Genomic DNA, 22,754 nt, shown 5'->3' on the forward strand with positions numbered 1-22,754 from the left:
CATCATAATACAGTAACCCAGAACCAACAAAAGAATTTGAAAGCCTTGAAAAGCTAAAATATTTTACAAATATATTTTAATATCCTTGTATTATTTTATTACTATTCTTTTTTATTTTATTTTCATTTATTTATTTATTTGCTAGACTCTGTGCCCAATGTGGGGCTCAAACTCAGGACCCCAATATCAAGAGTGTGACCCTGAGATCAAGAGTCACACACTCTACCAGCTGAATCAACCAGGCTCCCCTATTTCATTAATAGTCTTATTAGGTAAAATGCATTCTCAAAATCAGTTTTGTTTTACAATCACTAGATAATGTTTATAGTACTTTGAAATTATCCTTCTCCTGGCACCGTCATTGACTTATTTAGGAAAGGAAACAGTTGAGATTAACTGTTTTGAAAAAAATAGAGAAAAGATGAAAAAAAATGGAAGAGAAAAGAGCTTTCTTTAGCTATCATGCACACATATGTCTTTGTGTATGTTTTCCTTGTCTTGTTTTTTTGTAGGGAGGAAGAGAGTTGGGTAGCAAAAGCTACTATTTTAAGATTACTAAAGCTTTCAACTAATGATGTACACATAAGGTAAAATGCTATGACGATTGCTCATTTTAGCTCACTGTAACCAAATTGTCTTTCCTTTTTTTTTTTTTTAAGATTTTATTTATTTGTTAGAGAGAGAGAGAGTAAGCACAGGCAGAGAGAGTGGCAGGCTAGAGGCAGAGGGAGAAGCAGGCTCCCTGCCGAGCAAGGAGCCCGATGTGGGACTCGATCCCAGGACGCTGGGATCATGACCTGAGCCGAAGGCAGCTGCTTAGCCAACTGAGCCACCCAGGCATCCCCCAAATTGTCTTTCTTGAACTGCTAAGAAAACTATTAAAATCATGTCTAGTCCTGATACATAAGCAAAAATAGGACAGAAACAGAATCCTCTCGAAGAAAATGCTCAAAACACATACTTTTACCGTCAGCAAGTAATTGGAAATTAAATATCAATGTACAGGTAAAAATGTAACATTTAACAGGAAAAGGGACCTTATGCTATATAATGAGTAACAATGTTAGCTAATATATAACGAATACACAATAATCACCTCCGTTTTATTTTTAGACAAATTTTCTTGAATGATGTTAATAACAAAATGTAAATTGATACTTTTACATTTCTTTAAGTTTAAGATTATGAGCAAACATCTTATTCCTTTAGTTAGTTCTCTTCTCTTCTTCCCAATCAAGCCTTGAAATTCAACTGCTTTAAACCGTCTGAATCCTCCCTCCCTAAGAACAGGCACACCTGCAGAAGATCAAAGTTCTCATTGACCTTGAAGAACGCAGCAGTTTCAGTGGAATAATCTCATTTAGTAAAAAGAAAACCATATGCGAATCAACATTAACCACTCTTAGCCCACATCAGGGATGATGGCTCCCTTGGCACCAGCCTGAATGTTGAGCTGAGGAATTTGGCCTGAGCTTCCTCTTCCTTAGCCAGGACAGATTGATAAAGAGGTGCAACATTAGCATAATCAGTTGCTCCGCATTTCTGAATTCTTCTAACTATGTCACTCGTACGCTTGCTTTCCACAGAAATACAGAAAGGATGTTTTCACAGACGTTTCACTTCTCAAATCATTAGAAGGACTAGATGAGTCCTTCTAGAAAGGACTCATTAGAGAGGACTGAGCTGAGCCAATGTAAGTAATGACGACCACTAACGCATGTACTGAGAGCATACTCTTTGCCAGACACCAGACTAGCAATTTTATGTACTCTGTTTCTTATATTCATGATACCTCTATCGTAACCCTTATCACCGCCATTGTACAGATGAGAAAAGTAACGTTGAGAAAAGCTGAGTGACTTTCCCCAGGAGGGACTAAGTAAAACCAAGGGCAACCCAACCCAAATGGCACAACGATGACATAACCGTGATCCGTAAGTGTTGAATCCCATGTTGCTAATTTCTGTGCTGCATTGAAAAAGTTAACAGCTCACTTTTATTTGGTTTTTACTTTGCATTAGGCACTGTTCTAAGTGCTTTCATTCATGAGTTCTATCAACATTTCCACTAAGTATTCTTTCCACTTCGCAAGTGATGAAACTGAGGCACGAAGAGGTCAAGTCATTGACCTACTCTCTCAAGTAGGTAAGATACACGGAGGAGCCATGATTTAACTCAGGCAATTATCTTCAGATTATGTGCCTTTAACCTGGATGCCAGAAGAATATTAATAGTTTCCAAATAGCCATTTTTAAAATTTAGTTATTAAAATGTATAGCTACATGCTCCAACCATATTCATCAGTATTTATCATAACAAGACAGAATGTCAATGTAGGTAATCTAGTTCATAAAAAAAAAAAAAAAAAAAGATAAGACTCTAATCCTTTACCTGCCAAAAGGTAGGCAGGGAAGACCTACCAGACATCAGAACTGGGTCTTTTCCAGAAGTCAAGAAATCTTGGAGCGAAAAAGCATTTGGACCTAAATAAAGGTGTCTTTCACAAACTCCTGAGCATATCTGAGTGATACAAGACAGCACACAGGAGGAGGTATGGGTTACAACAGTCTTGTCCTGGGTAAGGTGAGACACTATGTATAATTTCCATCAAGCTGCTTTTTCTGAGTTTTAGCACCACAGTTGTGATGCACAAAGAAAAACATAATAAGTCTTACAGGAAACAAATGTGTGGCACTTCATAAGAAAGGAGAGATCTCAGAGGGAAAAGAAGGGATAATGTCTATAATATTCAGTCATTTCTGGTGGGTTTGTCAAATTTGAGGCAGAGGAAAAGAGATTATTATCAATCTGTCCTATGGGAACTGGTCATGATGTAGCAGCTTGAGTTCTGAGATTTGCTCTACAAGAGCAGTGAGACTTGTTAGCAAATACTTCCATTAAAAGAAGGAGAAAATATGTTTCTACAGAGGAAAAGGAAATTGCAACATTCTTTTACTTGATAAAATAGCAAATATTAACACTGAATTCAGACATATGCAGTGGCCAGATTTTAAATATTAAGATACTCATAAAAATGGAGTCTCTCTGAGCTTTGGTGCTGTTTTTTTCTCACTACCCCCACCCCTGTTCCTCCCCTGGGAGTTCAGCCCATGACAATTACAGGGTTGCTATCACAGCAGCTGTCCCTGTTGCATGGTGCTGATTTTCTGCATGCAAAAATGTGGACTCCAGAGAGATGTGGCAGTGTGAGTTAGCATTAAATCTGATTCTAGTCTTTGGGAAGACAGGGGTTATGTTATAAGGGGGGAAAAATGAGTAGAAATTCTGTTCTTAGAATTTCAACTGTTCTTGTTCTAGTTTTATTTGACCACTAATACTCTGAAATAAATTATTTCTATAGAATTCATGAAGTGAACATATAAATAACTTAAGGAATTTTTTTTAACTCCGGTTTCTGATCCTTATAAAAAATTTAATGAACAAACAGAAAAAGAAAATGACAATAGACTTTGCATTTTAAATGAATGCTTTGTTAAATAGTTAACACCATTTTGAAAAGTTCATATTCTATCTCAAGTTGTTAAACTTACTAAGATTACTTTTTTAAAAAGTCCCTTTTTGCTCTTTTTTCTTAGAATTGTCCCATCCGCCTAAGAGTCAGTTACTACATTTCTAAACTTCCCTATCTTCTCGCTACCAAGAGAAAATTCCTGTATAATCTCTTAGAGACTTCTAAATGCATAGTGTTGGGGAATTAGGTACTCCTAGTGACTACATTCAGAGCTTGGTATCACAGGCTGAATTATTATTTTTTGAAATATAAACACTGCAACTTAGATGGCGTGGCACTATTGAGAACGGCTTGCCATATGTCTTTGATTTCACTGAGAGACATACCATCTGCCACAACATTCAATAGTGATTACAAAAAAAAAAAAAAAAGGAGAAGAAGAAGAAGAAAAAGAAAGAAAGAAAAAATGTAGAAGGAGGAGAAAGAGACGAATGGCAGAAGGCTGTGTCCAAATGTGAGAATGTTGTCCATCATGTGCAATTTGGATCTTGCCTGGTACTGGTTCATTACCTCTAGTCGGAAGTCAAAGTCAGGCAATATGAACTAATTACTCTCTTTTTCCGTAGGCGATGAACTGAGTGCATTGCCGTTCACCCAGCGTGATTATTGATATTAGTTTAGAAAAAAAAGTCTTTGATATAAAGCAAAAGTCAAAGATCCTAGGGCAATTTATATTTTAAAGGCATTTTGGCCCAAGGACCAGGATTAAAACAGGGAGAACTTGCTTATATATAGTTCGTTTATTTGTAAAAAAAAAAAAAAATAATAATAATAATAATAATAATATCTTCATGGGTGGGGGCAGGGGAGGCTGGAGAAAGAAGAAAATGGCAAGAAGTCAGAGACTTTGAGGGAAGGCATTTATATTGAGGGAAATATATAAATCTATTTTGGTACTATATTTTATCAAGTGTAAAATCATCTCAGTGTATATTTTAACTCTGCATAATAGAATTGCTGTGATAAATCCCTTAAGATGATTCCCAAAGAACAGAAGTAATTTTTCTAAGAAGCTTAAAAATAGAACTCTCCTCTAATGCTTCCAGACAGAGCCCGCACAGTCAATATTTTGCCAAACAAACAAACAAACAAAAACCAGCAGAATAAGAGGCAAGTTTTACAGGAAAAAAAAATGTATAAATAACTGTGTGTTTATTTGGTTTTATTCACCTGAAAGAGAAAAAATATTCAAACCCTATGGACCAAATTTTGGCTGAGAAGATAGAATCGGAACAACACAGCTGGATTGTGACCAAATTTTTCCTTGCAAAAGGAAAAAAAAAATAGGTTACTAAACTGTTGAACTGGTCTTGAGAATGAAATGCAAACCTGTTTCAGAAATCTATAGTCAATATTATGAAGTAGATTTGTACCTAGCTTGAGATTTTTTTGCAAAATGTTTTATCTCAGATACTCCAGGGTAAATATGGTTTCCAAATCATCAAATTTCTAGTACTCTTCTAAGAAGTAAATTTTAATAGAAATATTTGCAGCACCCCAAAAATGACTAATTACAAAAAATAATTATATTCAGCCTGAAATTATACTTGGCCTAGAAATTTCATGTCACCATTTATTTAAAAAGAGTTAGTGGGCACCTAGAAAAGCATTATGGGAAGTTCTAAAAAAAACAAAAAAGCTAAAGATTAATATATGGCATTTTTATATTGCTTTATAACTTATTTACAATATGTTTTTTCCTGCTTTATCTCTTCAACATATCTCGATTTTATAGATAAGAAAGCTCAACTTAGCAGGGTCGATCACCTGCTTAAAGAGAGTTAGAATCCAAAGTGAACCTAAGTCTTATGATGCCATGTCAGAGCTTCCTGGGGGTAGGGTGGGGAGGGGTGGAATCCCCTGGAGGCTTCACTCTCAGCCACAGACAGCAGTGCCTCAACTTTCAGAGTTGGATACACAATCCCATACAGTTGCCCTCATGTTTTCCATCTTTGGGTGGAAATGATTTGGAACTGATAATATTTTAAGTTGTTTTTAGCAACAGACTGTATAAAATAAGGGGAATGCCTGAGTGACTCAGTCAGTTAAGTATCTGCCTTTGGCTCAGATCATGATCTCAGAATCCTAGGATGGAGCCCTGCACTGGGAGGGGGAGGTCCCCCATTCATTAGGGAGTCGGCTTCTCCCTCTTCCTCTGTTCCTCCCCCTGCTCATGCTCGCTCGCTCTCTCTCATAAATAAATTTTTTAAAAATCTTAAAGGATATACTAGGAAAAGTGAAGAGGTATCTTTATGTCACAGTTTCACACAAGCTAGTCAGGGGAAGTTATACACACATGAAGTAAATACTGTAGTAAACAAGATGTGCTTGCTAATAATAACATATATTGATATGTTAGAACGATCATTTGATCAGTACAATTAAATCATCAGGCATTATGTAACAGGGTTCACAAAGATGTAAACATCTCAGTTTGCTTCTCTAGGTCCAATTTGTGCATATAATTTATTAAAACTTGTTAGCATAGCACAATGGCATTAGAGAATTTTGAATATTAAATGAATAATCATTCCACAAATTATCTAATAACTTATTTGTGGAGACAGTCTCATCTCAGAAATTCTTTGGTTGCTGTGGAAATAGAACTTGAGATGCGGGGACTCTCTGAACATAGGGTATCTCCCAGGGAAAATCTTCAAAGGCAATATGAGTGGGATAACATAAGAAAAGTTTCAAGTGCACTGAATTTCTTAGAGAAAAAAATTTAAGTCCCTGAATAATATTCCTCAGAAGCATATCCCATCTACCATTTCTAGAAATCTATATAGCTATTAATAGAAAAAAGGAAAAAGAAGCAGTGGGAGCTGAGAAAAGACAAGGAGAGTAAAACAGTTAATAAAACAAAAGCTTTCTTTGCAGTGCAGCTGGGGGTGGGGGAGGGGTGCAGTGAGGGGGGGGGGGAGAGGAGGAAGGGGACACTGAGTTGAGATGCCCAAGCCATGGAAGCGTGGTTCTGTCTAGGTAGGAGGAAAAACCTGGAATGTGGATGGAGAGACTGACAGTCAGGTCACTGACCGTGGCCCCCCACCATCCCTTGTCTCTGCTCTGAAATAGGCCCAGCAGAAAAATGCAAGGACATCCTCATTCATGGGAGCAGGTTCCTTTCACTTAGCCAAGCTACGTTCACAAAACTTCCTATGCTTTCTGTATGTTAATAAAACATTACCCAGACATCATCCTCCAAAAAGCACAGATTAAGTAAGAAGGTCGTATGAGATGATCCTCAAGGTCCCTTCCAGCTTTACCATGAGAACTCGATGATAAGTGAAAAAGCCCTAATTGCATTTTTAAGAATTTAAAAAGTTGAGAATTTTTGTAAAAAATCCATCCCTCTGGGACTCTTATCCAGAGGTTAGGAGAAGGGTGGAGAACTTTATATAATCAATTTTCTGTGCAGTTTGGGGTGAAGTGTTTGACCGTAGAGCATGGATAAAATTCTCCAAATTGAGACTTGTTTTTAGTCCCCCCCCCACCCCCCGCCATTTGCCATTGCTCTTTTTTTCACTTGCTAATTTAAGAATTTGCTTGGCTCTCTTCCTCCACTTAATGACTATATTTAAAAAAGGATTTGGCTACTTGCCTAGAGGCTCTTGGGTATTGGGTGCCATATAAACAAAATTAATTACTTATTTCAGTGCCAATATCAGATCACTGGCAGTGAGAGGTTAGTTGATAAAAAAGGGGAGGGGCAGCAAACAGTAGTGAACACTTCAACTAAGAGTATTATGCTTTTTTGCATAAATCAAGAGTATACAAAAATTAATAAAAGTAATTCTACATTTGTATACATTGATACAGTGTTTTGTGGGGTTTTTCCCACGTTTCCATGTACATTATCTCCTTTAGTCCTTTAGTTGTCAAAGCAAATTCATGTGCTGGGTACTGACGGATATTATTAATTCCATTTTACAAAACTGAGGAAGCAAGCTTCAGAGGTGTTGAGCTACCATATGCATTTTTTTTTCATTCAGTCAGCAAACATGACAACCTACTAAGTGCCAGATGTCACACTCAGGAGTTTCCTGGGAGGCAGAGTTTCAGTGTTAAAACAAGACAGCCCTGGTGAACTGGGATGGTTGCTCACCTTAGTAACACATCATGATTTGAGTCATAAAAGAAGCTCTTTGCCAGAAAAATCCGTGTCTCTCTCTTTCATAATCTTTTCCTCATTCAGGACTTTTCCTTCTAGACCCCCACTCCTAGCTTTGTACTCAAAATTCTCTTCAGTGGGTTCCCAGAAGTACCAAAAATAACTCTCCTGCTCCCTAAGTTTTCTGAGTTATTAGACATTTTAACTACCTGATATTCCCTTTGACTTCACTTTTTCCTCGCCTTTCTCTCTCCTTTAGTAATGCCCTACATGTGCCCATCTAAACTTCCATCATTAAGCATAAATGGCACAATTTTATCCATAGCTGCAGTGAGGCTGATTTGACACAAGAATTTGTCTGATAGAAAGAGCTCTGCTGAGGAGAAGTGAGTTGGGGGAAATTGGAGGGGGAGATGAACCAGGAGAGACTGCAGACTCTGAGAAACAAACTGAAAGTTTTGGAGGGGAGGGGCATGGTGGGTTGGGTGGGCCTGGTGGAGGGTAACAAGGAGGGCACGAATTACATGGAGCACTGGGTGTTGTGCATAAACATTGAATGCTGGAACACTGAAAAGAAATAAAATAAAATAAAATGGAAAAAAGAGAAAGAAAGGAAGAAAGAAAGAAAGAAAGAAAGAGCGAGCTCCACTGCTCCAGACCATACTACCAAGTATTCCAGTGAGCAAAATCCCTCAATGAAAAGGTTCTTTCGTTGTTTTGTTTTGTTTTCTCCACACAGGTTCCTTCACTTGGTTTTCCTATCTTTATAGTTTGGCAACACCCCTAGGGCCCAGGTTCAATCTCAAGTCATCGTCGGTTCTTTTCACCACACCTAATGTGTCACCCGTTTTCAGCAGGCAGTTCTCTAGCAAGTTCTTCCCATTCATCCATTCTTTGCTTTTCCAGCTGTTAGCACCAACACGAAATTTCTCCTTACCTCTCTCTTGGACCGCTGCTCTAGTTTCCTTGATGAACCAGTGACACCCTTTCTGTCCACTTCTCCTCCAACTCGTGGCTTTTTCTTCCCTCCAGTTTAGTCTACACTACTCCAAGGTTCAAGTGCATTTTGATCTTTATCCCTGATGTTCTTTTATATGCACCCCATTCTCCAATCAAACGAAGTCCTTTGCTATGAAGGACCCTTGCCCCTTACTATGAAGTCCTTTCCCCTCTATGCCTTTGCTATTTGTTATTTTTGCCTGTCAAAATCTTACTCATCTTTCAAGACAATCTTAAATTTCAAAGTTTCAGATAAAATTTTTATAGTGGCAAAAATTGTCTAGTGCCTTCCTTCCTTTGAACCCTTTTCCCTTTGTACTCCCAAACGACTCATCTCACCTGTTTTATGTTATAATTTTGGTGCTTCCTTTTCTCAGTCCTCCACTAGCTTGTGTGCTCTTTGAGACCAAGACTGTGCCTGACACATGGTGGGACCGCTGCTTAACACAACAGGCATTTATTAAGTTTTTATTAAAGACTGAAATGCGCTAACTCCTCTCCTAATTCTGGCTTTAGAAATGTATTTTGTGAATAATCCATTTTGGATGTCTGATATTTAGTATGTGTCTTAAACAAATACATAGTAAATGCATGAATGCATAATTTAAAAACAAAAAACAAAACAAAACAAAAAAACCCTCAAGCCTCCAAGGATTATCTACCATCAGCACGAAGTTGGTGAGTACAGAGGCGATCACACCAGGAGCTCTTCTTCAGTGTGAATGTTTGTACAACACACATGTTGCCAGCCCAGCCAGCTCCTTATCAGCTCCCCTGCAGAAAAGGCCGCAGAGAAGAAGAGCTATTCCAGGATGGGCAATCACTTGCATTCAGAAAATAGACTTTAATTGAGTAATTTTTCAGATGATTGAAATTGAATTGATATTGCACCGCAGGAAAAATGCTTGATTTGGGCCTAAATTGTTTCTCCCCATCTAGAGGGGGCCACAACACAAGCATGAAATTCATGCAGTTGGGGAATTATAAACATTTGGATTTCAGGACAATCCCAAAAGAAACCCATCAATTTGGGCCTTAAAGGGTTTCACTTAATTAATCTGGAATCAATTAAAACATTGGAACCGAGAGGGTCACGGTACTTGCAGAATCTTTATGGAGACAATTTCAAAAATAGCAAAGTTGAGGAGAGGTAGAGGCATTTTTCACCATGTTTTCCAATTGTCCTAAAAGCTTTGGGTCTGCATCTGGAGGGAGAAATGTGAGACCGGAGAGAAGAAAACCATATTTAATTTACCGGAGCCACTGCACTCTCCCCTTTAAATTCTCTCCGGGCAATCAGGTGTCTTCAGCCCCCCAGGAAGCCTTCAGGGGCTGCTGAGCACTGGGACCTGCTCTTTGCATCTTAAGTACAGCTGCCGCTTTCCCCTTGTTCGGAGCCAAATTACATCGAGGAAAGGGAGAGATGAATGAGTGACCCGTGCCTCTGACATCTAATATCTGCTACTTCAGATTTGGGGTTTGATTTAGTGTCTCTATCAGAGAGTTTGAGGAAACAAAGTCTTTTATCTTCTTTAAATAAATTCATGCGCTGCCGCACAATTTACCTTCTCTGGCAGTTTTATGACTCAGAACAATGGGCTTTTTTAGTTGTGCCATATTTTGCCTCTTCCCTTCCTCTCACGTTGATAAACAAAAACATTCAGTGTGGCGACTTAAACACGGCTAAAACAGAAGTGATGCGTTGCTCTCCGGCTGCAAAACCACCAGGCAGTCACGATCTCTCTTTCAAATGAAGAGCAGAGAATGAAACGCCAACTAGTCCTCTCTTCTGTATTCAGATGGGGTCTGGAATTCAGTGCATGCAAGTGGCCTCTCCTGCAGCTGCATTGTTGTCGCTACCTTTTTACACTGTGGCGAAATACAAAATTGTACAATTCAGTTTATGAGCCAGGAGGGCCTCCAATCCACACAAAGACCCCAGCCAAGGTGGTGAGTGGGGTCCATGTCCCACCCCCGCCTCCGGGCCCCAGTAGCTGGGCATAGGTGCTCTCCCTTGAAACTACTACTTCCTAAGAGACAGGGCACCTCCTGCCCCACACAAAGGCACCATCTTCTCTATCCGACTATTCCTGGTGCCGCGTTGCCCAACAGGGGTTTGTTTTCCCTGACTGACCTGCACAGAAACAGGCATCTTTCTCTCATTTGCACAAAGGCACCGCATAAGCGGCAGGTTGGCCTGCAGACCTAATGCAGGTTTCTAGAGAAACAGTAGAAAATGGAATGCAATCAGGATGAAGCAGTTTAACTAATAAAAAGATAGCCCACACTTTGGCTAATCTAGCATTTGCTTGCATTGAAAGTCATCTACTTGCCTACGAAGGCAAGGAGGCAAGAAGAGAAACTGGGAAGACTTGCTGATTCTGGCTGAAAGTGTTCAGAGGGGTATGTCCCACTGGAGAAGGTGTTAGGGGGCAAATGGTGACTGGGGGGGAAGAGTATACCGGAACTACGTATATGGCGCCCGGTGCCAAGTCACTGCCAGGGAGAAAAGTCAAATGAATAAGAGGGTTATTACCACACACCTTGGTGAGATGTGCCCCTGGGTACAGTATTCATCCTAAGTCTTAGGTCACATCCTGAGTTTAATAGGGAAATTCCTGAGGCCACAGAGGATAACAAAGACCAATCTCAACTGTAAGGTTGTCCTTGGAAGGAAAGGACAAGCCTAATCACTGTCCCCTTCCTCTCCCTATGGGTACCAGGGAGAAAACCAACCTAGGTCCAACCAATGCTACCATGATTCCATGGTTCTTGCTCTCATCTGGCCTTCAATGACTCGCTTTAAAGCTTGTTTCTCTCTTTGTCACCTTCCTGGGTCTGTTTCAGTGCTTCTCCCCTCGGATCAGTCTCTGACCCCACCACTTCCCCCTTTACTTGAGTAAATGTTAACTAATATTTCACAGAGAAATTGAAGAGAAGTTGCCAACACCTTCATCTACTTTAATCATTCATTCATTTAAGAAATACTGATTGAGGATTCGCTGTGTGTCCGGTGCAATAACAGGTACTATTTATACAGAGAGGAACAAAGAGACATGAACCTGTGCCCTCTGCCCTCACCAGCCTAAACAGAACCACTTGCACCACACTCATTCTTCCCTGCCTCGTGCCTATTTCTTTAGATCTTATCCAATCTTATTGGATCTATAATAGATCCTGCGTTCTGGTTCTTATCCCACAAGATTCCTCACAATTAAAAAAAAAAATTCTCTCTTCTCTTTTACCTTCTGTTTCTTTTCCTTTCAGCATGTAATAATCCGTGCTCTTTTCAAAAAACTCTCCCTTGAGTTCTGGCTACTGAACCCTCTCTTTCACCATCTTCCTCACAGATTTCAGGAACACATGACTGATGTGAAATGTACCTTCTTCCTCCCTCCCAAACCGAAATTGCTAAACTTGCTCTCACCATAGTCACTAAATTCAATGAATATATTTCAGGACTTATCTTACTGACTCCTTGGTAGCATTTTCAATATTAAGCAAACTTACCTCCACTAAAGATTCTCCCCTTCAGTCTTCCAGCACAACCCAAACGCTGGTTTTCCCCTTAAATTTCTGGCCACGGATGCTATCTCCCTTATAAACTGTTCTTCCTCTGGACTTCTGATACATGCTGACATGGTGGGAGACCCTCAACTCTTTTCACTCTGCTCACTTCCCTTGGGGGATCCTGACAGTGAAATGGTTTCAATTAGTTTAACCAGTAGAGTTCAAATGTTAGTACACATAAGACTCAACTGGAAAATCTGATTCAGGCCACGTAAACTGGGGCCAAATCTGGTATTTGGCACTCCAGGCAATTCTGAGGAAAGCAGTCACCACATTCAGATTTTCTTTAAGCGCTGCACTAAACTGTTATTTCTATAAAGTCACAAATTGTGGCTGTCTTACTGATCATGGTATTCCCAGAGCCTAGCAGGGCAACCCACAAACAGAAGTGTGTGTTTAATATTTGTAGAGCAAATAAATGTGGATGTGCATGACTCCAACATCTGTGTTTGCAGCCCAGATTTCAATCTGCATTTCCTACCATCCCCCAATCTCAGTGAAGGTACGTTGTCCACTGATAACTTCACTGATTTCTCCCATCCACCTCAACCCTCCACCTAACTCATTAGTAAGCATACCTACTTCCGTCTGCGAATATCTTGCAAAACACTCCTTTCTGTCACCATAACCAGTGTCCAGGTCCAGTCAGCTCTCATTTCCCAACTGGGTTACTTCAGTGCTTTTCTAACTGGTCCCTCTGCCTCTGTGGTTGCTCCACGCTCCCTTACACAAAGCGTGCATCCTAGGGTCTAAGCACGTGAATATGCTTCATATGACTTTTCATGAGACGGTCTCTGCTTGCCATTTAACAAGCCTGTTTGCAACATTGTTCACCTTGGGGTTCACCCCAATTTATGGTCTACTCATAATAATTTCGGGAAGTATTTTTCTTGCTTTTGATTCTAATTGTGTTTCCTTTTGCAAAAACTTTAAAACATAATATGCAAGTTCCAAGTAGGAAACTTTATTTTAGGTCTCATCTGTATAAGCTATTTAGTTTTTCACATTTTTACTCCTTCATCACCCATAATTTTCAGCCTTTGTTAATTTAATCTAATGTTGTTGACATAGATTATTGTTATTGTTGTTACAATAAACTATTGCATTGTTAATTTAGCATGATGTATCTCTTCTTTCAAGAATAATTTTTTGAAATTTGAATTGTTTCTGTAACAAAATATTTTTCAACTTTTCTCTAACTGCTTTTAGTGAAAATGTTTTCTTAAGCACTTTTTTTTTTAAAGCACTTTTGTGCTTTGTCTTCATCTCTTATTCTGTTGAAGTAGATCACTAAATAACTTTTCAAGAATGTAGACAGATAACATATTTTTTGTAGCCTTAACAAAACCTGAAATTATCTTTCTGTTACCTGAATGACAGGTTGGTCATATAAAATATTCTTAGGTCACAGAATTTTTTAGCCCTCTGTATTGATTTTTGACATTCATTTTCCATTAGATAACCTAAGACTGAACTGGATTTTCTTTCTTTGACGGTAAATTACATTTGTCTGCTTAGATACTTAAAAGGTATTTTAATCTATGTAGTTCAATATTTTTTTATTCTATGATCAGGTGAGGATATATTTTCATTGACTTTTTCGTGGAAGGGAGTGAGGTTTTTAATCCCTTGTTGGATGCTGGCTCCCTAAAATATCACCAAATCAACCTGTTAATAAGGCAAAGTTGAGTCTATTGCTCACCTTGGTAAGGGAGCACACTACCTCCACATTGTTCATAGCACTTCTGGAGAGGAGAGGGCAAAGTTAGGACAGTTTATGAAACTTTGAAGTCTGATTGAAGGTAGTTCTTTTGATGGGGAGGGAAAGGACAGGGTAATTAGGACAGGGTAAGCACCATGATATAATAGCATAGGACTGGCAGGCATAGAAAGGAGAGACTTTTGAGAGGAGAGGTTCAAACTGTCCTGGTGGGGGAAAATAAGACAACAATACCTTTATCATGCCTAAAATATAAGTAGTATTTCTTCTTATTATTAATGTGAGTATTCAAGATTCCCCAAGTTGTCTAATAAATTTGGGGGACAAAAATATCGTCTTGGAATGTACACTTTCCTTCAAAACTTTCTATTGAAGAGTTGATGGGTCTTCCTAGACTTTTCTGGAGCAATCCAAAAAGTTTATTTGTTACTTTTATGCTCCTGAACAAGAGTTTCTGGAAATAGTAAAGCCATGTTAGTGCGGACAATCGCCATGTGGGTGTGGATGATTTCAGTTTTTCATGTATACCCATGTCTGTCTTCTGCTCAGGAAAATATTACTGATTTGGGTGGGTGGTCTCCCCCATTTGTTCACAGCTCTTCTTCAGGATTAATGGTTATTCACATGTTCTCTTTCCATCTCTATCTTCCACATCTACTCCCTTCCTGATTATTTTGACTGTTTTGATTCCTTGTCATTTTTTGCAGCATTCTGAAAGATCAGATTAAGTTTTTTTTTTCCACATCAACATCAACTTCCTGCGGCATCAGCTCTGTTCTTTAGTGCTTTACATTAAATATAAATGTAAAATCTTCTAATTTCTTCCATTTTTAAAACTTCTATTTTTAAAATCTCTAGTTTCATGTTTATCCATTTCAAGATGATCTCTTCTTGCAGAACATGCCCCTACTTCACAGTAGACATAGATTTGGCACTTTTTTGAGCGTTCTGAATAGTTTTCTAAAGTATATTTTGAATTCTGTACTAGATAATCTGCACATTTCATTCATTTTTCTGGTAGCATATGTCACAGGTTCTAGATTGCTATAGCCCTGTCCTTCCTTGTTATTGTTTCTCCCTTTCTTTCTCTCTCTTTGTCACCCTTCTTGTCCTCCAGCAAGGCAGGTTTGTCTATATTTAGTGTTTATCAAAAGATAAAAATGATGAAATCTCCTGATGTCTTTTTTCAACAGCTTAGGTATGGTAGTAAATCTTTCTTTCAGATCTCAACTCAACTCAGTTGAACATCCATTCCTTGAAATTCTTTCTTCCACTGATTTTTACCTGCCTCACTGGTTACTCTTCTACAGTAAGATTGCTGCCTTTTTTTTTTTTTTTTACTTTCAATTTTTAACTCCTGGTGGACCTCAGGTCTGTATCTGAATATTGATGCACATATATTCTCTTTGGGATTCTAGACTCATTTGTCTAAATCTCTATCCAATCTCTCTCTGTCTGGATATCTAATAGGCAAGGTAAATATAAGAAAAACAAAGTAAAACTGTTAATATTTTTTTCTCACTTATCCTCCTCTGGTCTTCTATATTTTAGTATCAAGTTACACTATCTAATCCTTCATTGAGGTCCTTAATTCAGAACAGTCCTAATCTCTCTCCTTCCTTCAGCTTCAATTCTAACCTATTAGCAACTTCTGTTGATCCTAACAGTCAAAGGTAACTGAAACCCTACATGCTCAAGCCCCTCCACTCATATGTTTTCTGGTCCGTGAAGTCCTGGGCACACCCTCAGGTAACTTTTGTGTTTGCAAGCTCTTTTCTCTGTTATCCAACCCCTCCTACAGAACTTTCCATGGAATATTTTTTTTTTCTTTTCATATTCAATCTTAAATGTTGTCTCAGTAAGGTCTTTCTTTTTTTCTTTTTTTTTTTCAAGATTTTATTTATTTATTTGACAGACAGAGATCCACAAGTAGGCAGAGAGGCAGGCAGAGAGAGGGAGAAGCAGGCTCCCCACCAAGCAGACAGTCCAATGCGGGGCTCGATCCCAGGACCCTGAGATCATGACCTGAGCCGAAGGCAGAGGTTTTAACACACTGAGCCACCCAGGTGCCCCTCGGTAAGGTCTTTCTAAAATAGCTTCCCAATTACAAATGATACTTGCATCATCTTATTTTGTCTTTTGCATGTCTCACCAATAAATAATTTTTGTTCTTATTTATTTATTTTTCTATTAGCTTATTTTCTACTTTTCCAAACTAGAATATTACTTCTGTGAGAGAAAGGATCTTATCTGTCCTTTATATTTCTGTAGTCTTGGCTCCTTGAATATTGTCACACATAAATAATTGCTCAGTAAGTTCATTTGTTCATTTTGCAAATGAACAAATCTATGGCACGAGGGTAGATATTAATGTGTTCAATTCCCTATCCAAATCACAGGTTTTGTCAGACTTGGACTAAAGACGCAGGTGCTCAGAATTATTATAAAACATGACAATATATTCCTGGTTTCATTGCTATCAAGAAGCATCTTATATCACTCTCACCTCCTGTCTTTCACTAACAAATGCTAGAGACCTTACCTTCTGGAAAGCTCTGTGTAACGCCAATCCTATCTTCCATTTTCTGCTCACTTGCTTTCTGGGATTTTTCATTATCTGCCTTGGTTGAGCAGCACCTGAGAGGAAGAAGTTCTGGGCTTATGTTTGGCTCATGTTTGGGTTTACAGTTACAAAATAGCTATGGCAGAAGGGAGAAGTATAATATTAGAGTTCATTATTGTTAAGTGATACTTTTTTGTGATATGAGACCAAGGCTTGAAATGACCTAAAACCTGGAAAGATTTTATATCAACCCAGTTTCATTTGCCTAATTATTGTCAACCTCTACCAAATAATTGGCACTTATCTCTGTGATAAGAGGGTTCCCATTTATCCATCACCCAGTTTCATTAATTTTTGTCATCTTACTTTATCACAGAATGTGAAATAAACATTACTAAATGACAAACTTTATTTAGATTTCACCAGTTTTTCCATTAATGTCCTGTTACTGTTCCAGAATCCAATCCAGAAGACCACGTTGTCTTCAGAAGTTGTTTCCTTAGTCTCCTCTGGGCTTTGACAGTTTCTGTCCTCCCTTGTTTTGTCGGTTTTATGATTTTGAAAGTCTTGAATAGGACTGGGCAGGCATCCTGTAGAATATCCCCTGATCTGGATTCAGATCACATCAGAGAAACAGAATGAGAATGGATGGATCTACGAGTGGATAGATAAATATATACACCAAGGAATTGGCTGAGTGACTATGGGGGCTGATTAGACAAGTCCAAAATCTGTTATGCAAGCCATTAGGAGGGGAAGGCTGGAGGCCCTCAGACAGGAGCTGATACTGTGTTCCAGAAAGTCTTCTTTCTTGGAGAAACCTCATTTCTTAAAGCCATTTAATTGATTGATTCGGGTCTGGCACCATCCGATTATACTCAATATTGAGTATAATCTCCTTTGCTTAAAGCCAACTGATTGTAGAGATAAATCGTACTTACAAAATACCTTCCCAGCAACACCTAGGTTAGTGTTTGATTGAATAACTGTACTATAGCTTAGCCAAGTTGAAACATAAAACTGACCATTACACTGAAATTACGGGTTTTTTCAAAGAATGCAGTGGAGGTACATCTCATCATATCAGGAAGTACAAAATATCCACATAACTTCACTGGTGAGATGATGTTCAGCACTGGGTTAAGGTGACATTTGTCACATTTCTCCACAGTAAATCTACCATTTTTCCATTTCCTACTCTAGTCTTTGGAAATTATTCACAAAATCTAGCACAGAGCAGAGCAGAAGGAATGAAGCTTCTCCTCCTTTAGTGAACACTATCACCATGTATTATTGAATTCTTCTGTAAGAAATATTTGTCTCTTTCCCTATTTATTTCTTTATTCAATCATTCATTTTTCTCAGTATGGGCTCATGTATACCCTTTGGATTATAATCAATACTGCATCATTTTGTCGCTCACGTTGTTCCAGCTCTAGCCATTGGGAGCTCTTTCAAGTTGGTTCCTGTGTCTCTTTGAGATGCCCCCAACGTCTGACTTTTTGAGAACTTCCTTACTTTCTGGTACTTAACAATACTCTGGACTCATCTTGCATTTTCTCTGCCTTGTCTTAGAAATAGTCATTTCTCCAAGAAGCCTGTTGTTTTTACTGGAGAACATATTTAGAAACCAAGATCTGGGTGCGCATTGTGCTTGTTGCTACTGGGATGTCATTGCTTCTGGGTCCTCTCAGAAGACACTGCTATAGAATATATATTCTTCTACTATCATGTGTATCTTTAATTGTTCCCATATTTATCCAGGAATATCTATATTAAGCTTAACAAAATGAACTTAATCTGATGTCTCCAACTCTAATCGAACAGTGCAGGGTTTATTCTAGACTTCCTTTCTTGTTTATCTGCAATTTCACTCACTAACAGTGAGAAATGTGTCCCCCACCACCCAATATCCATTTTCTTTGTACAACCCTTCTTATAAAGCAGTTTCAGAATTGTTAGTCCATGGCTTCATAAGAAAGACATCTGTCACTAGAATACAGTGTTTACAAACAGTTTCCTTTTGAGTTTACTTTTTTAGTTTTTTAAACATTTTTTATGTATTAAATGAAATTAAAAATTTTTATATTAAAGTTAATACTTCATTAGGCTCATTTCTTCAGATTTTGACAAATTGAGATGTGTAACCATGGCCCAGGACCATATAGTGTTCTACTACCTTCACTCAGAAATTTCCCCTGTGCTCCCTCTTTGTCATCAATCACTCTCACTACCATAATATGTCTACATTTTAAATAGTATTTTACTTTTAACCTTTTTCTTTATATGTTTATGGTTATTTTATTGAGTAATCACAGGGGGAGTTCAACTGGGGTATACAAAACATAAGGCCTCTTTCTAGTCATTGTATTTGGAACAAATTTTTAACGAGCTCTTCATCTTACCATGCATTGTGATGGGTGTGCAGTATGTACAGGAGGATAGTACTTCCTTATTTAAGGTGATTCTTATTTCAGATTGTACATTTAAATTTTTAATTATTTTATTTCTTTCTAATTTAAGATTTAGTTGGAAACTAAGCAGAAGCTTCACTTTAAGAAACCAGAAATGCTTGATCTGCTCATATCATGATCTCAAGGTCCTGGGATCAAGCCCTGCATCAGGCTCCCTACTCAGCGGAGAGCCTGCTTCTCCCTCTCCCTCTGCTGCTCCCCCCTGCTTGTGCTCTCTGTCTCTCTTCCTGTCAAATAAATAAATAAAATATTTTTTAAAAATGTTTAATGTCATACCAATGAAAATATATTAAGGGAGAAAATAAGATGGCCTTTATGAACTCTACTTGCTCTTAGTCAAGGTAATGGCATATCTGATTCAGTGTTTTAAAACAATTCTACACTAAATATAGCAATTTAAAATGGGTCAACTTTTAACTTAAGAACACATGTGATTATATACACATAAAAGTTCTTTGTCATATTTATTTTATAGTTTCCAAATATCGAGCCAGTAAACCTTGCTTGTTCAGTTTTATTTCCCATGAAGTTAAGAAAGCTCAGGAGACCACTTGGTACCTCAGGCCAAGTATGCATGTGTATATGTGAGTTTACTGGAGGAAGAAGTTGAGATTCATCTTTGAGCAATTCATAACCTCATATTCCCTGCTATCTTCTTTTTTTTTTTTAAGATTTTGTTTATTTATCAGAGAGAGAGAGAGGGGGAGAGAGCGAGCACAGGCAAACAGAATGGCAGGCAGAAGCAGAGGGAGAAGCAGGCTCCCCGCCGAGCAAGGAGCCCGATGTGGGACTCGATCCCAGGACGCTGGGATCATGACCTGAGCCGAAGGCAGCTGCTCAACCAACTGAGCCACCCAGGCGTCCCTCCCTGCTATTTCTGTACTTGACCCCATCTATCTCCGTCGGCTTCGATTTCAAATATTGCTAGAGAAAATGTATTCCGAGAATCCTTAAATAAAGTATAATTATCTTAAAAGAGACAAACAGAATTAGATTTTCCTTTCCATTATAACAATTTCCTGCTGTGGAAAATGGCAGTTAGATGAATTTAAAAAAACTAATGAATTAAGAAAATTTATAGTCCCATTTCACTGTATCATTTTTTAAGACTGAATTCCTAAATTAACAAATCACCTACTAAAAGAATCTCAGAGACTTTTTCCATTAATTTGCATACCTCAAATCAACTAACAGAAAAATATTGCAATTTTGTCTCATCTGTAATTTTGTGGGGAAAATGATGTATCTGTTTTAACCCATATGATCAGATGACTGCTTTCAGAAATATTTTAGGAAGGACTGCTGCCTTGACAAATACGTTTCTGAACTGAGTGCATATAATATATTTTGAACAGGTCAAGCAGTAGGAGAGAATCCAGAAGCATTTATAACTTTGCTAAATAGAATTGAAGGCCCCTCAGGGTGAGGATGATAATTTTTTTGTACAGACCTGATAAAACCTTCCTTTGACTTTACTCCCAGGGCCAGAGTGTTAGATGCAATGATAGAGGTCATCTAGATATCGGGTTTTGTAATTCAATCTTGTGTTTACAGTTGAATGTCCCTTGTATGCCCATTATCTCTTCACTAAAAATAAATGTGGTGGATGCTCAGAGAATCTGATCTCTTTGGGAAACTATTCAACAGAATGATTAATGGAGAAAAAGTTTAGGTAAAAACCGAAATGAAAATAATTCTTTTTAATTCACCATTCTAAAACACATTTGACATTTTGCTGTAAACTATATGTTTCTTGCAGCTATTAGGGTGATTGTTTCACCACTTGCTAATTACAGATGTTGGCAGCTGGAAATTAGAAGCAAGTGGTAGCTTCTTTAGGGGATAGAATTAAATGTGTGAAAACAAGAGATGACATCATGCTTTTTCGGTCATCTTCAAAACTGCTCCTACAGAGGGGAGTTTTAGAATCTCCACTAATAATTGTATAGGTCTGATAACCTTAAGCATTAAAAAGCTTGAAGCCTCTACTAGTTATAAAAAAGCTTGTCATTTTTCATAAGTGAATTAGATGACAAAGAAGTCTCCATGGCCAGTGCAAAGAAAGAAAAATAAGGATTTATTTGAATAATTAAATAAAAGAGGAAGTTGTATTGAATTATTCAGGTAATTGCTCCAATTCTCCCACTTAGCCTTGCCTGTGAAGACCTGAAAAAATGCCCTTTTCTCCTACATTTAGTCTCCAGAGCAACCTAAAAGGATGCTGACAAACATTAATTTTGCATTATAAAATAGTCTCAGTAAGCGACAGCAATTTCGAGATTAATGTGTTGGCCTCCTAAGAACAAATTTCAGGAATGGAAAAGGTCCTCTTAAAACTTTTTCTTTAACTCTTATATAATGTTGGTCACTGTCCTGCAACAATATTTTCCAATGAAGAAAACCCTGAGGATGCTGGTCTCCTGGCCATAGATTACTTCCTCCTTCCGTCAGGAATAGAGTCTATTCCTAGAGGCATAGTTTATGTTGTGCGGTTCACTCTGCTAACCACTCCTACAAAGTCTCTGGAGTGTTTCCTTAAGATTCACATTCAGATATAGGGTAGAGGACTGGGCAATGAAATATGGGGAATTTAAAACATACTGACTCTGTGCAAGTCACTGTTAATAGAATGAACAGACAAGCTACAGACCGGCAGAACTTCTGCACGTTATCCATGTCCCAAAGAGCAGTAACCCAGAAGATAGAGAGCCCCAAAATTCAACAAAATAAATAACCCAAGTGAAAAATGAGCAGAAAAAGTGGGCAGATGCCTCACCAAAGAAGTCTGTGAGTGACAAAAACAAACAAAACAAATAAATGAACAAAGAAGTTCTTGAGCGACAAATAAGGGCGTGGAAAGACGTTCAGCATCACTGGCCACCAAGGAGCATCACTCTGCACCCTGGACAATGGCTACATTTTTAAAATGCCTGACAATGTACCAGCAAAAATGTGAAGCTATTGTAAACCTCACACAAGGCTAGTGGGTGTGCAGAAAGGTGCAGCCGACTCTGGGAACTAGGCAGTATTTCACATTTAAGCGTGCATGTGGTCATAGGACTCAGCAATCCCACTCCTAGGTATTTACCCGAAAACTAAAAGCTTATGTTCATGCAAAGCCTAGACATGAATGTTTTTATAGCAGTTCTGTTCATAATCACCTAAAATGAGAGCAACCATATGTCTTTCAGTTGATGAGTGGATAAACAAATTGCAGTTCATTCATGTAAAGGAATACTATGCAGCAAGATAAAGAAATGAAGATGTGATACACACAACAACATGCATGAATCTCAAAGGCTTTATGTTGAGGTTAAAGGCCAGTTTCCAAAGGAAATGTACTGAATGAGCTCATTCATATGATATTCCAGAAAAAGGAAAAGCCGTAAGAGTGGGAACAGATCAGTGGTTACCAGGGCAAGGAGTGGGAGGAGGGTTTGGCAGGTCTGCATCCTCATTGTGGTGTTGGTTATATAAGAGTCTATGTGTTAGAATGAATGCAACTATACACCAAAAATGTTCATTTTAACGCACATTAAATTAAAAATAAAAATTTAAATATTGGCTTTGAAAAATACTAAGTTCTGATATAATAATCTGCCTTTTCCAAGTTTTGCTAGCTCTCTCACTTTTTTATACAAATTATTCATTGACATTTTCAAATGTGTAAAACTACTCATTCCATGGAGAGCATGACGGGAAGGGAAGATACTGATAAAATGCTCATAATTAATCAAGGTTCCTTGTTCTTTAAGTATAAACGTTTGATATAATGTACCTTTTAT

At 38.2% G+C, this 22,754-nt stretch overlaps 1 long non-coding RNA gene across 1 annotated transcript; it reads left to right on the forward strand.

The window, feature by feature from the left end:
- The first annotated feature begins 1,592 nt into the window (after positions 1-1,592).
- On the forward strand, positions 1,593-19,183 carry LOC309864067. Its single transcript, XR_014311366.1, has 3 exons — positions 1,593-1,693; positions 1,827-1,934; positions 19,019-19,183. It is a non-coding gene; the product is annotated as an uncharacterized lncRNA (long non-coding RNA).
- The last annotated feature ends 3,571 nt before the right edge of the window (positions 19,184-22,754 follow it).

This window comes from Mustela nivalis (genome assembly GCF_964662115.1).
Source record: "Mustela nivalis genome assembly, chromosome: 5".
Taxonomy (NCBI): Eukaryota; Metazoa; Chordata; class Mammalia; order Carnivora; family Mustelidae; genus Mustela; species Mustela nivalis.